Source organism: Puntigrus tetrazona, chromosome 7 (genome assembly GCF_018831695.1).
Source record: "Puntigrus tetrazona isolate hp1 chromosome 7, ASM1883169v1, whole genome shotgun sequence".
Taxonomy (NCBI): Eukaryota; Metazoa; Chordata; class Actinopteri; order Cypriniformes; family Cyprinidae; genus Puntigrus; species Puntigrus tetrazona.
The window spans coordinates 21,450,970-21,462,476 of NC_056705.1; positions in this window are offsets into that span (position 1 = coordinate 21,450,970).

An 11,507-nucleotide genomic window follows, 5' to 3' on the forward strand; every position below is an offset into this window, starting at 1 on the left:
TGAGTGGAAGCATTACAGCAACAGGCTTTTAAAATCCATTTTGCTCTCTCTGATTAGATTTGGTGTTATCATCACTGCAGTGCTGAAATGACTGTAGCTTGTTCATATTTCTGAAGAAAAGCATAAATCCAGCTAACTGGGACCTGTCTGCTTCAGTTAAGGCTGATGAAGAAAAATTGCCACAAAAACCACAAGTCACTTATGACTTTCTTTCATGCTGTGCCTGAAATCTCTCTGTTCCTTTCTTTCCCCATCCATCCATTCATTACACAATAATTCCATTTCAAAGAATGATATATGAATTTATATCTATTTGTGAATTTTTTTTTAAGACAGACAGACAGACTCTATTTTGATCAAATAAATGCATCCTTATAGATCAACAGTGCACATTATTTAAAAACAGCACAACATTTTGGCAGTATTTTAAGGCTGCCAAATTTCAGAGCCAAAATCCAGCAAGTGAAATTAACATGCAAGACTCGCACGACATTTCCAACGCTAAATCCTTTTCCTCGGGGTTACATTACCGTCATGGCAAAGCGTAAAGCAAGCAGCGGTGTAAAACTATCCTAATCTGGCAACACTAATGCAGTGAACCAACACTACAAAACTGGCAATCACAAAGTCTGGGTTGCCATTCACCTCGAGTGTGAGCAAAGCTAAAACTCCCATTTTTGCCAGGGTTCCTAGCACCTGCAGAGCGGTGGAGTGTGTTGTAATTGCAGTTGTATAATGGCCTGTTTAACACTATGAATAGGAACAGTGCACCTGATGAAAACAATGAGCAAACCAAGAGATTGAGTGTCTGCCAACACTAAACCCAACCATTCAAACTGCACATAGATAAAGTTACAGTTCACTCCTCTGGACTGCATTAAACTAATGGCGTTCATTGATATGGCTCAAAATGGAGTTGTTTTTCAAAATATTCTTTAGAATAAGGAACGGCTTGAGTGCTTAACATATGGCTCAGCAGATTACTAATTGAATATTCCGTCTCTCATTTTGTGTATCACCTTTCGACAAAGCAGCATACAACCGCTCACATATTGCATATGTTATTCCGTCCATAAATTACATGTAGCGTCACATGATATTATCAGTTGTAATCATGAATAGGGAGGCAGTTGGCCATTAGTGTGGGAGGACGAAGATGAGTAGATTAACTCATCACATATCACATTTTGCTAGAGAGCATGTGAAATCTATACAATACACACCATATTTAAATTGAAAACGATCGCTGTAATATATATGGAAATTTCAGTTAAAAAGTTAAAAGAGAGCATTTCTGATTATATTGGACATTATATATACTATACTGTTTAAAAGCTCAGGGTGAGCAAGTTCTTTTTATTCGTTTTATTTTTAGTGATGTCAAATGAATCATAGGGATGAATCAATTTTTTTAAAATCAAAAATGTTTGTTTACATAATATGTGTATGTATTGTTATAGAACTCATGTATATATTCATGAAACATATGGTATACACACACACAGTACACTTGTTATTAACAATTATTTAATCAAAATTGACAGTGAAGACATTTATTGTGTTGCAAAAGATTTAAAAATAAATTAATTAAATAAATGCTGTTCCTTCAAATAGCCGCATTCGTGAAATCATCACATCATCAAATAATCCAAAAATAAAATGATCATGTTTCATGAGGTGGAAATCAGTACAAAAATCACACTGTAATAATTATTAATTGTAAGTAAAAAAAAAAGTTCTTTATCTATACCTTTAGAATACCTTCAAAATACATATAACCTTCTCATTCCATAAAATGTTACAGTAAAAAAAAAAAAAAAAGGGTGTTTAGTTTAGATTAAGAACTCTTCACTGAAAGGTTCTTTTGGGAACCAAAACCGGTTCTTTTATGGCATTGCTGTGCAAACCCCCTTTTGGAACCATTATTCTTTAAGTGCACAACAATTAAACTGCAATTATTTTAAATAAAATTACTGTTTTTATTGCACTTTGATCAAATAAATGCAACCTTGGTGAGCATTTCACTTATTTCAAAAACATTTAAAACCTTACCAACTCCTAGTTCTACAGAGTAGCGTGTATATATTTTTTAGTTTAAAGTGGATCACTCAAAATGCGGTTTTCTTCATGATACTGTAGCAAAAGCTGTGTAGTGATAAATGTTAAGATTATTTTTAAAGGTACAGCAGAAGCTGAGAGATTCTGTTTGAATAGTTTGCTCAGATTAATATATGTTAAACGAGAAGCAATAAATGATTTTAGTTTGCTTTTAATGCAGGGAGCGTAGCCTTAACCATAACTCTGACACAAGCCCACTGTCTAGGGCTGTTTTATGATTACATCACAATGGTAAAGTTATGGTATAGCTGTATTGTTTTGGATCAGTGGTATATTGCTTTTGATATCTGTGCTCTTATAATAAGTACAGGCTCCATTTAGGTCATTATGTTCTCTCTAATGCCTGTTCCTTTTGTCAAAATGTCCTACAATACATCTAGAGAGGCATGCTTTGTGTGAATAATTGAAGATATCAGAATTTTAGAAGTTAATAAGCTCAATGTTCGGCCATGTTAGAGGCGTACTTTGACAAATGCATTATATTTCCTCCTCCCTGATGCACTTACTATCTGTTACAGCTAATATAAATATGCAAATCTGCCTGTTGAACTTTACCGGGGCCGCTGTGATTCGTCTCTTTAAGATATTCATTTGCATGACTGAAGCACCCATGCATCATGCCAGTGTCATTCTGAAAGCAAATATTAATCAATTTTGCGTGATGTAACCCTTCCCCCAGCAATCCCTGTTTCTTTGTTTGACTGTAACGTTCTCTTATTTTTTAGCGTTTACTTGCTTTACAATTTAAGCAAGGTCTTTGTGCGTGACCCAGCTATTGTTGTGTCTGGCCCTTGTACAATAGTGAACAGAAATTGTGACATGATGAAATTGATTCATCTGTGTGAATTACTTATAAATGTAATTAAATTGAGTTATGTCCAATACCATCACAAAGGCTCTCTCTGACCTTTAAACAAATATTCCAGGAGCTGGTGATGTTCTCGGGCTCCGTTTTACAGTGATGTGGTTTACGTGCGGCATGGTGGCCAAAAAGGAGGACACTTCAAAGCGAAGCCAGGATAAAAACTGAAGCAAGCCCAATTTTTCTTCCTTTTACGAGGGCAACTTTTCTAACCTTTTTAAATAAGTGCTTCCATTTTTATGTAAATTAATACATTTAGTCAGTGAATGCAACTGAAATAGGAATCATCAACATCTTCATTATATAAATTAAATCAATTTAGACAATCTTTGCATTGCAGAGGTGCCACAGAAGCTGCATTTGAAGTGGAATTTAAATCTATTTAATGAATTTAGATCTATTTTATATCTATTTCAACGAATGCATGAACGCTACAGATGCAATTGCAGAAATGCTCTTGTAATGGTTTAAATATAAAATATACCTGCAACATAATGGTTCAATCTGGAAGAAAGCAAGTGATCGTCTTTATGAATGGGTCGAATAACTGATTCACCTGAATAATTCAAAAACACTGAATCATTCAGGAATGAAATGCCACTGTATTTGCAGAGATGCAAATGTTCTGCTGTGATTCTGCTCGCAACTGTTTTCACTGGTGGAATAGAGCTACAGTCAGTATTTACAAAACTGTGTCTAAAATACCACTTAATATTAACATAAACAGCCTTTAAAACATAATCTCCTGTTGAAAAAAGCCTAAAAAGGTCATGATCTAAAAAGAAAGACCAATGAATAAATGTCTGACTCAAGGCTGCGCCACAAGAAAGACATGGCATTTCTGGACTCTCCAGCCTAAAACTGTGTGGGTTGGCATTATATAATGTGTGTGTGCTAGGGCATACAAACCCTGAATTTACACAGTTTTAATTCCTGTTTGATTCCAAACTCTGATGCACTCAGGAACCTTGAAAGAAACAAAAAGACGGGTATGACTCACTCTCTGGATTAAGTTTCTATCATGATTCATTCATTCAGCATTCAAGAAATGGCACAAGAGCACAGTGTCAGTGTGTTTCCTTTTTTTCTGTCTTTTTTTTCTGTTTACTTGCTCATTCAATTTCTCACTCACCCTCTCCAGCAGGGTTAAGAGCATTGAACTGCACACACTCATAACAAATATGCTATATGTTAAATAAATATCCAGTTGTAAAGCCTGAAATAGAAAGCTCAAAATACAAACCCATCCAGAGGGCCTGCTCTTTGTCTTTCTCTCTCGCGCGCACACACACACACACACACACACACACACACACACACACACACACACACACACACACACACACTCCCAGCCCCTGTGGGATCCCCAGTCAGACAAACAATGATAAAGTAGTGCTCTTATGTCTTTGACACTCTGAGGAGATGCAGACCTCAAAACGCCTAACTAATAAACGCTGTCTGACTGCCACACACCCCGTGTGGCGATGCCTCGTGTGTTTCTCAAAGAATATTGTTTATTAAGGTATTACACGTTTTCCCCAGTGGCATTGGAAAAGGCCAGCGTAAGGTGAAATAAGCTAAATCTGGCCACTTTTTGTCACTGAGATGAAGTGTCCAGAGATGAAAAAGACAACGCACGGTCCAGGTGACCAACCTTTCCTATCTGGCCATAATAAAACGACTGGGTTTCATCTGGGTCGAGGCCTCCGAAGTAAAAGGGCACATGAGGAGAGTCAAAAGTTTGATTGCGAGCGAGACCCGCGAAAAAACCTAAGGCAGAACGGATGAGTGGACGGGTGGGGGTGTGGTTGGCGAAAGGTCAAGCATGTAATATAAGAGCAGGATCTCGGCCGTCTCCGTCAGACAATAGCCTCCCGCAGCAGACACTCCGCTGTTCTCTCTCTTCTCTTAATTACAGTCATATCACCCCTCTGCCGCCGCCTGTCCTTAACATATTCCTCTTTATTTGGAGTCCTTTTTTCTCAGCTAATGGAATGTCAGCTCTCTGCTATTCCCTCTCCTCATCTCACGCCGATCAAAGTGACCTCTGCCTCTCCGCCGGCGCACAAATCAATACGCGCACTGACAGAAAACCACACAACATATAATAAATGACAATCCGCGCACGCACGCACACGGGCCGTCCCGTGGCATATCTGACAAAAGCCTTTCATAGCAGTCATTCCGGCACGATGGCAGTGAGTTATGTTTAAGGGAGGATTGGCGGAGCGCTCGGCTCTGCGCAGGTGTGGATATTACAGGGCAGGGTGGGTTTAAAGCATCTCTCCTCGGTGTGTGTGAGAACGCCCGTCCCGGCCCGAGGCTGACAGCACCAATGCCATTACAGTTGTAGCTGTTTATTGTGGTTGTCTTGCTGGGAGAGGTTCTATCCAAAGCAATTTTCCTCTTAAGGGGGCAAATTGCTGGCGGAAAATTGTATGTGCTGTCGCTCAGCCATGATTGGCAGGGAGGCCGAGTTTGGCAACGGTGAATAAAGGAGAATGAAAGGATTTCATACTCGGAGCCGAAAGCGAGCGAGCGAGCGAGGGAGGGACGGATGGAAGGAGGAACGAGAAAAAGCACAGTGCATATTAAAATGTGTTGTGAAAAACGAGTGTGAAATTTCACACAATTCTGAAAACGACTGCTGTTCTTCCAGGTGGAGAGAGAGAAGCCAGGTGTTTGTGAAGACCTCATAGAACTAGTAAATCTCTCTCTCTCTCTCTATCTTTTTCCTCTCTCTTTTTTTTTTTCCTATCGGTGTGCGCTAGCTTTGTAAAGGATCAGGAGGATTTGTAACAGCTGGCATTCTTCCAGTCACTTTAAACAAAGAGTGAGTGAGAAAGAGAGAGAGAGGAAAATAGTGAATTGATGGAGAGAACGACAGGCGCTTGCATTCTGCAAACTTTGATAGTAGTTATTAGCTACAGCCACTCTCAGAGAAATAAAGGGGTGAAGTGCTGTGAACTTAAGTTGACTAAACTCTTTTAGGTTTTGTTTCTATTGAAGCCTCTATGAGTGTTCTGCCTGGTTTGCTCATAGACAAATATCAAACACTCTTTGTTCCTTCCTTCCTTGATTCCTGAACAATAATTTCATTCTTTTATTTCATTCTCTTTCTTTTTTAGCCCTTTCCATTCTATGCCTTTTTCCTTTCTTGCTTATCCAACTTCCTCGCCCATTTACTTTCTTACCTTCTCCTATCCATGCTTCCGTTTCCATTCCTTCCATCCTCACTGCCCATACTTTCTTTCTTTCTTTCTCTCTCTTAATTCTCTCCTGCTCTATCTCTCCCTCCCTCTGCAGATGGCGTTTCAGCCTCATCCATTAACTGTTATTGTTTTTCCTGAACATGACATTGATTCAATTTAACACCAATCAATTTCAAACGCTTCTGACATTCAGATCTGACCTTAAGGCAAACGACTCATGAACTATGATCAGAATTAAACTTTTGCTAACGAGGTGATCTCTCAGCCTTGCCCAACAGCAACGTTCGCTAAAAATTAGATCAATTATTATAAGGCAAACAGACCCTAAGTTGATTACCCTGCCCTCGCTAATTTGTGTAATTAATAACCAGCCTTGGACCAGAATAAGAAGTTTATTAATCCATATCTACAAGCCGGTAATGAAATTGCGTGGGCAGGTCATCCATTCAGATGGTAATGTCATAATCAATGCAGTCACACCATACATGTTAATGAGCATTGTTATGAATTGTTACAGTTAGAGGTGTGTGTGTGTGTGGCGATGTCGGCCTCTTTGTGTTGTTATGTATGGCAATCAGACGCGTGAAAATGGCAAATCTAATTAGGAATTCCGACTGGAGCGGCTGGGAACACTGAGAGCAGTAGACGGTATCGGAGCTGACAGCTGCCAGCCGGAACGCCGAGTGTCGGAACAAAACCAGCATTCTGCGCCACAACGGGAATGACAGGAAAAAAGGATGTATCACAAACGAATAATTGCACTCTGCATGGCCTCTTGCCATATAGCACAATAGAACTGCCAGCACAGGAAGAAGATGCTATTGTGTGTGTACAAGCACTCTTTATGAGTTTTACCTCCGAGTCGAGGGGATAGACTCGTGTCATCTGCATGGCGATGAGGCTCCTGCTCTCGCGTTCTGTCTTCCTCTGCAGGCCCTGGGTGCTCCTCCACTTCTGCGTGCGAGATACTGCACAGTATTCATCTGCTAAATTAATACATGTAAATTCACACATATAGAGGTCTCACGCATGTCACATGGCTCATATTTACACTGATTCATAAGGAGGAATGTGTTTCCTTAAGTTATGAATTTGTCCATGACAGGGGGCCTAGGAATTAGTCCCCAAGACTTGATGCCATGAGATACTACACTGGAGACTTTGGGTATTTTTGCAATTAAAATCAATGTAATACAAGAAAAAGTCTTAAAGAGATGTAAAGATCTTAAAAGATCTTAAAAGAGTCTGTGTTTTGAAAAATGTTTTAAGATGCCTTATGCTTACCCAAGGCTGCATTGATTTGAGAGATGTGAAATATATGAATAACATTAATAATACATTAATAACATGTATATATAAATATTTTTTTAATGCTGCTTAATATATTGGTAGAAACCACAACACATTTTAATAGAATTTTTAGCAACTATTACTATTGCATTATTCCTGAAAAAGAAAACACACACACACACACACACACACATACATATATATATATATATATATATATATATATATATATATATATATATACATACACACAGAGAGAGAAAGAGAGAGAGAGAAATTTTTCATTAACTGTTCCTACCTGGTGGAATGACCTGCCCAACTAAATCAGAACAGCTAAATCTTTAGCCATCTTCAAGAAATGGCTAAAAACAATCTCTTGCATCTTTATTTGACCCTTTAAATCTTTTATACTATCTATTCTAATTTTATTTTATCTGTCTTCATATCTATCTTTTAATAAAAACACACACACACAGCCTTGACCCTATCAATTCCATATTTATTTTGCTACTTCTATTCTTTAAAATCTGATAGTAGATTTTTTTTTTTTTCGATTCCTTCTACTTGTTTCATAAAGTGATTATTTTTCAATTCTATTCTATCTACATGTTTTCTTTAAAAAAAAAACGTGCTATGTGTATTGGGTTAGGCTAAATGAGACCTGGCATGTTGTTGCTCCTCTTTTGGTTTTAACTACTTCTAAGCTGCTTTTAAATAACTAAAATGTAAATGTAAATATATACTTGTGGGAAACAAAAAAAATCACGTAAGACTTCCTTGTGTCCTATAAGCACCTGTAAATAATGCAGCGTTAGAGACAGACGAATGGAGAAAAGGGAGAATGAAGGGTGTGCAGTCAGACACACCAGTCCTGCCACAAGTCGCACACCGATGCTAACTGCTTTTAGCACCTTACACATGCCACCGTGTGTGTATGCGTGTGTGCTGCCTGTTATGAGGTTAAATATTTTACACAGGCATGCTGCATATGTAGCTCTGCAACACCTGTTCTTCAGAGCCAACAGCGGCATCTGCTACACAGCTCATTAATGACTACACAGATCCACACCAAACTGTATTAAACGAAAAGCGCACAATGTGTATTCTTCCTCCTATCTCTCACACCTTTTGGTGTTCGGAAACCTTTATAAATTCCCCTTTGATTAGAGAAGACTGCGTTTTACAACTAAAATGACATACAGATAAAGTTTGATCTAAGTTTGATCACAGGCATCGAGATGATCATTAAGAGCTCAGGATGGAACTTAATCAAAGAGATCGTTTAAAGGAGGCTGAATAAGAAGAGGTAATGCTATCATCAGTCATCATTCCTGCATTACCTGCTCCAGTTTTTGAGCTTTGAAGACGGCCAATAAAAGCTGCTGTTAGGAAGAAGTTAAAGCGATTCTCTGGTTTTATATTGGGTTAGTACTGATTGGCTTTAAATTGCTCTGTCTTGAGATTCCCTTTCATCTTTACTGCTGGAAATCACTGTTTTCCTGTTGTCTGAGTAGGTTTAAACATTTACTCTCTCTCTCACACTGTGGATGTTTTCCCTTGGGAACGTGAGAAAAAAACAGCTCAAGGAGTGAATTTCAACTAACTAGAAGTATAGGTAAGGAATTAGACAGGGAGAATTAGAAAACAACTGTCAAATCACAGCCAGTGTGTGTTTACTTCCATTCTGATGCACGGATTAGGGACACGTGCAGTCGCCGTGGAAAACAATACACACGCAAAACTGAATGCCTGAACTACTGTAATACACTGAGCTTTGTTAACAAGTGAGAGATGCGTAATTACACACAACCTCTTTTCAGTCATTTTCAACGTAAGACTTTATCTTGGTGTCAAGAAGCTTCAAATCACTACTGGAATACATACACAATATTTCGGCTGAACTTAATTTACATGTGGAATTAAGGATTTATTCTGGTAATGTTTAAAATTAATGTTTCTGTTAACGGTCACAGAGCTGTTGAATGTTTGATTTTGATTGGAAGTCCAAAGCTATGAAGCAGTTTCAGGTCTGTCAACTGCATTACAGTTTTATATTATTTTGCTAAACTATTTAATTTATTTCAAAGGTCCTTATAATGTACAAGAACTGAACACGGCAAAAAAAACGTGATATGAAATTATCTGACAAATGTCTTGACATTTTAAAAAAAAACTGTGTCTCAGTGTCTAAGGTCCAATCAGTTACTAAAAACGTAAAAACCTAAGAGAAACTAAGAATACCCTTAATTATCTTTCAGCTATGAAATTATAGAAGACATAACTTCTTAATAGTGGCTTAAATTCTTACTTTGTTTTGCTGTGGGACATTTACTCATTTTGAGCTTAATTTACTGAAAATTTCCTTACAAGGAACTGAACCAAAAGAGGCAGTGGAAAGTTGCTTATTTATAGAATCCAATTTCTCATTGAGCAAAGCAACGTATACCACAGTCACAAGCTAGCATTCTCAACCCAAACACAAGCGCCACTTTTCAGCATTATGGTAACCACCAAAACTCAATATAAGAGCTTCACCCTTATTCATCTTGCTTGAAAACACGTAAAAGAGCACTTCATTTCAACATTTACTCTGCCCATCCAGTCTCATGCAAAGCACACTGGGAACCATAAATCCTCTGGCCATCCAAACATAAATAACGTAAACCTCTATTTTAAAAATGTAGATGGATTGCAGACAGTGAAATTAAGCTGATAAAAGTGTTCCATTACCGTAAATAAATTGAACAAGAAGCAAAAATAATTTTTTTGAGTGTACAACACATACACAGAGAGAGCACACAGTACTCATCCTTAAGTTTCTGAACTCTCATCGAGAGACTCTGAGGTAAACCTCTGACAACAGCAGATCTTCTGTTGATCAGAATCAAAGTCAACAGAGAAGGAATCCATATGCTTTGATTTTATTTGACATTCACCCCCCAAGGCTATACTCTAATGGTGGGAATGGCAATACTGTTCTCCATCTGGTCAGGTAGCGCCAACGTAGGCTAAATTAGCACGTAGCACGCGGCAAACAGCAGGCATATGCCACACCAAGAAGCTACATGAGAGCATTGTGTGCCAGCTGTTGCGATGACAAATACTAGCACGACAATTGTGCAGTTCACAGTCTTGAAGCGTTTAAGACGACAAGGCTAAGTGGTGCTTTTTACTGAAAGTGGAGTATATTCATTTTTATTTGGGAAACATAAGATTTGGTAACACTTTACAAAAAAGGTTTTATTTGCTAATATTAGTTAACAAATGAAAAAGATGGTAACCGTGAGTAAACTTTACAAATAATTACAAAGAAACACATAAATAAAATGTTTAAGCAGAAACATTGAAATAGTATTTTGTTGCAAACGTACTCCAATAATTGTTTTTATTGAGAACTTCGAAAATAAAGTTTGCTTGCAGTGCATGGACTAACAACAGACAATACTTACACAACATTTATTAATCTTAATTATTGTTAATAATTATATTTACTAATATATATTTCTAAGATTTTTGTAAACATTCACAAAGGTTAATACAGGCTTCAAGCATATGTTGCTCAATGTTAATTAACACATTAATTATTGTTAGCAAATGAGACCCTATTGTAAAGTGTCACTTATATCACCTACTAACAGACCTATTATGAGTATCCAAACGTACAGTGGACAATCAGCAATTGTATAATATCACACAAAATATGTGTAATCACACGGTTAAGGGTCTTGCACACTAAAAGTCAAAAATTGCTTGCTACAAATCAAACCTTTTTTTACGACGGACTAAAATTTAGGAGAAAGCCTGTGAACTTGATTGACATAACGTGAGGTTGATTTTATTTTTTAACACGGACAAGAATTTCATACTTAGTGTGCAAAGACCTTAACAATGAAACACAGAATATAAATAGTATAAATATAAATATATATATAAAATATAATGTGACTGGTATAACTGAACATGTAATGGCTGTGACCATATGAGGTCATCAGGGGTTGTGACTTGATGTGAAGAGTGTGAGTGTG